The sequence below is a fragment of the Hyperolius riggenbachi genome, chromosome 8 (genome assembly GCF_040937935.1).
Source record: "Hyperolius riggenbachi isolate aHypRig1 chromosome 8, aHypRig1.pri, whole genome shotgun sequence".
Taxonomy (NCBI): Eukaryota; Metazoa; Chordata; class Amphibia; order Anura; family Hyperoliidae; genus Hyperolius; species Hyperolius riggenbachi.
Genome location: NC_090653.1, coordinates 246,745,385 through 246,749,726, shown reverse-complemented (window position 1 = coordinate 246,749,726; position 4,342 = coordinate 246,745,385). Strand labels below are relative to the sequence as shown.

Genomic DNA, 4,342 nt, shown 5'->3' with positions numbered 1-4,342 from the left:
GCTCCCCCTTCCAGGCTATTGGGGACACCTGGGACACTGATAGCCAACTTCCTATACTGGGGACACCTATAACTATCTATACTGGGGACACCGATAGCCAACTACCTATACTGGAGACACCTATAACTACCTATACTGGATAGGTACATATACTGGTGGCTGGATGGTGTAATAGTTAAGGGCTCTACCTCTGACACAGGAGACCAGGGTTCAAATCTCAGCTCTGCCTGTTCAGTAAGCCAGCACCTAGTCAGTAGGAGACCTTAGGCAAGTCTCCTCAACACTGCTACTGCCTATAGAGTGCGTCCTAGTGGCTGCAGTTCTGGACCTTTGAGTCTGCCAGGGGAAAAGCACGATATAAATGTTATTTGTCTTGTCATGTCTATACTGTGGACACCTATAGCTAACTACCTATACTGCTGCGCGCCGCATGTAGCCATCTCCCTGTTATAGCCTGAGCTCACAATCTATTCCCTACCATAGTCCCCCCTCCTACCAAATTCATTATATAGCACTGAAATCTGCACAAAATTAGTACATGCGTATGCGAGCCCAAATTGGGGGGGGGGGGGGCAAGCTGAAACTAAAACTTTCCTGGCGGGCCCTTAGTGTCCCAGTTCGACCCTGGTTGCTGCTGCTGTCTGATTTTAACCACTTCGCATCCAGACCTTGTTTTCCCCTTATGGACCAGAGCAATTTTGACGTTTTAGCTATGTCCCTATTTAATCAGCCATAACTTTAGCCCTACTCACGACACCCAAATGATCTAGGTATCTTTTTTTTTCAGGACAAACTAGACTTTGATTGGCGGGTATTTTGTCCCGAGACCAAAAAAGTTTTCTATGCATTTTAATGGGAAAAAGAGGGGAAAATGAAAAAAATGCATTTTTTTCTCAGTTTTTATCAATTCCAGTTTAAAAATAAAAAGTGCCACAGGAGATAAAAACATGTCACCAGTATTGTGTCCCCCAGTATAGATAGCAAAATGTGTCCCGAGTATCAGACCCCCCCCTGTATAGCCAGATGTGTCCCCAATATCAGTCACCCCAGTATAGCCCGATGTGTCCTCTGTGTTTGGCACCTCCCAGTATAGATAGACAGATGCACGCATTGCACCCGTAACGCGTAAAAATGTACTTGTTGATGTCTGCAATAGCTTCCTGCACCAACAGGAATGCGTAAAAACGTACGCATGGCAGCCGTCCGACTCCGAGTCGGCAAAAACGAAACTAGCTGGCAGCAGGGGACCAGAGGAGCCATGAGTGACTGCGAGGGCACAGGATGGCTGCAGGGGGCTGGTAGATGCCCCAGGTAAGTAAAACGCATTTTTTTTTTTACAGTTAACGTTCACTTTAAGTTACATTAGTTATGTTAATAAAAATAGATAGGCAATATAATCTCTTACCTGCCCTGTTTTAAAAGAACAGGCAAATGTTTGTGATTTCATGGGGGCAGCCATCTTTTTGGTTGAAAGGAGGTGACAGGGAGCATGAGACACAGTTCTAACTGTCCTGTGTCCTAATCACCCCTCCCAGCTGCACGCGCTAGGCTTCAAATCTCAAATTCAAAATGTAAAAAAAATGTACCAAAACAGCAGAACAACAACATCAGAAATCCCATAATTCTTTGCACAGTATCATGGGAAAAATGCCCGGGCAGTTTTGTTCTGTGCAGCTAAAAAGGAGACTTGGGTAAGAAAAACAAAGTTCTGATGCTGTTAAACTGTTAAAGAAACACCAAGCCTTTTCACATGCGGGAGAATGCATTGCATCTTTAGTGTGCAGCAAAATATGCACTAATCAAGCAACTGTGTTCCCTGCCTAAGGTTTTGTGTTTGATGAGGCAAGCTTTAGAATTCACTGTTCTTTCCTTATGAAACAACATTTTTTTTAATTCTGCATATCATTGCAGTTTGTTTAAAAACAATTCTCTCTTTTTTCTAGATGATGAAGAGGGGCATACCCCTTGAAACGTTAGCATCCAACACACAAGCAGTGATGTCACTAGTAGCAGCTTAGACTGTTCGAACCAGCTTGGAACAAAGCACTTTCTGGTATGAGACGTGGCCGCGGAGACTATCACAGCGGGACTCTGTTCAGCATGTACACTGCAGCACCTATAGCCTCTCCCCGCTTTTTGTATCTGGACAGCAGTTAGTGGTGGATCGAGGCGGCGGCACAGGTCATCAGACACCTTATACCCTACAGCCAAGAGGGTAATGCACTATCGCTATGCCAGCTGGATAGCTCTATGCATACTTTTTATCTAGCGAAAAGCTTTACTGAAGGTGCAAAGCCGGAGCATTGCTCTAACCTTGAATTTGTTGCAAACGGCATTACTTAAAGGGACACATCTATTTATGACAAACGATCATATGGTCTTTTTTTGGGAATGGAGATAACAGATTTTTTACTGCGATCCTGCTTTGATTCACTTTTTGCCCCCAGCAACTCACTGCAGTCAGAGTGTGAGTGACATGTGCGAGCGGTGGCTTTTTAGTATTTAAAGGGGACAGGCGCCAATTTTGGCTTAGGGTCAGTACTCTTTGTATGCCATTTTAGATTGAGAGTACACTTTAAATCAATGCCTTTTTCTCTAAACGAGACATGCCTCTGGACAAAACTGGTTGCACTTTGGAGAAAAACACAGTCTAAGGCCTGGTGCACACCAAAACCCGCTGGCAGATCCGCAAAATGCTAGCAGATTTTTAAACGCTTTTTTTTTTATGAGGCGTTTTGCTAGCGTTTTGCGGATTGCTGCTGCGGATTTCAGTATAGTACATCTGAACAGCTTCTGTAACAAAAACGCCTGGCAAACCGCTCTGATCTGCCGTTTTTCAGAGCGGTTTGCGTTTTTCCTATACTTAACATTGAGGCAGAAACGCATCCGCAATCCAAAAAATGCCTCACCCAGGCATTTTTCGTTTCTGCAAAACGCCTCCCGCTCTGGTGTGCACCACCCCATTGAGATACATTGACCAAGCAGATCCGCAGCCGCAAGCGGATCTGAAAACGCCCAAAAAGCCGCTCGGTGTGCACCAGCCTTTAGAAGGAGATGAAGACGTTGCTTCGTTTTCTGGGTTCTCAGCACCAACAGTTGATTCTGACAGGGAAAGCTGTGAAAAAGATTGCCTTACTGATAATAATCATGCTTCTGTTCATGGTGGCAATCCAGAATCCACTGTCCTTGTGGGACTAAGCCGAGATCCAGCAGATTGGGATTTGACTGAGGCTGCGAGAGACTATGTGGCTGTAAACGGCTTTAATCAAAATATGGATGCCGACTTCTCAAAATCAGAGACAATATGGCAGCAAGTGCAGGTTGCCCACTACAGCTATGTTTGACAAGCATCTAATTACATTCCAGTGGATCTGGAGGTGTGTTTCTTGTCTAAGGGCAACAATGGTTGATTTGCATATATTCAGCAGTGGTGCTCTGGGAGACATCTCAAGCTCACTCCAACCTGAATTATTGCAAATACTTTCTGTTTTAAGAAAGCAAACTTGTTTTAAATGATGAAAAGAAAACCCTATTTAGTGTACTCTGAAAGTACTGGGATGCTTTTCTGTGCGGCTTGTCCTCCAAAGAGCCATTGTAGCCCCTCTTATGCTGGGTACACGTTGCGATTCGACAATCGATTGGATTATTTCCGATATGTTCGATCGGGTGTCGATCGATACAGCCGTCGATTTTGCATTCTTAACATGCAAAATCGACGGCTGTATCGATCGAAACCTAATCGAACGTGTCGGAAATAATCCAATCGATCCCAACCAATTAAGCGGGAAGTCACAACGTGTGTACCCAGCATTACCCACATCGCAGCCCCTTACACAATCAGGAGATACCAGATAAATATAATCAGACATCCCAGAGGAACATTGGGAGGAGATATCAGATAAATATAATCAGTCATCTCCGAGGAAGATTCAGAATCCTAGTTTAGTGTCAGGGGCAGCTAAAAATCAAATGAAGCAACTCAGCATAATGGGCATCTAATGACTATTACAGTCTCTCTAAATATATCCAACTCTCCCTCTGGAATGTCCAAGGTGTCGGGCACATCGTTAGCTTTTGTGGCGGTAACCATTAATTTACCATTCCTTGGCTTGGTTTGTGGTTTGGCTTGATTTATGCAGAGGAAATCACAACATTTTGGGTTAGCTTGGAGGAAGAATTATTAAATCCATGGTTGGTAACAGAATTAATAAGGTTCAAACTACAGGTGAAACTTGAAAAATTAGAATATTGTGCAAAAGTCCATTTATCTCAGTAATTCAACTTAAAGGGACCCCGAGCAGTAAAAATAAATGGAATCGCTACTTACCTGGGGCTTTCTCCA

The 4,342-nt window shown here is 43.9% G+C and overlaps 1 long non-coding RNA gene across 1 annotated transcript in view; it reads left to right on the top strand.

The window, feature by feature from the left end:
* Positions 1-3,345, top strand: part of LOC137528508 (uncharacterized) — a 9,469-nt gene extending 6,124 nt beyond the window's left edge. The window contains exon 3 of the long non-coding RNA XR_011023418.1: positions 1,944-3,345. This is a non-coding gene — a long non-coding RNA (uncharacterized lncRNA). The remainder of the gene's footprint in view (positions 1-1,943) is intronic.
* Positions 3,346-4,342: the final 997 nt, after the last annotated feature.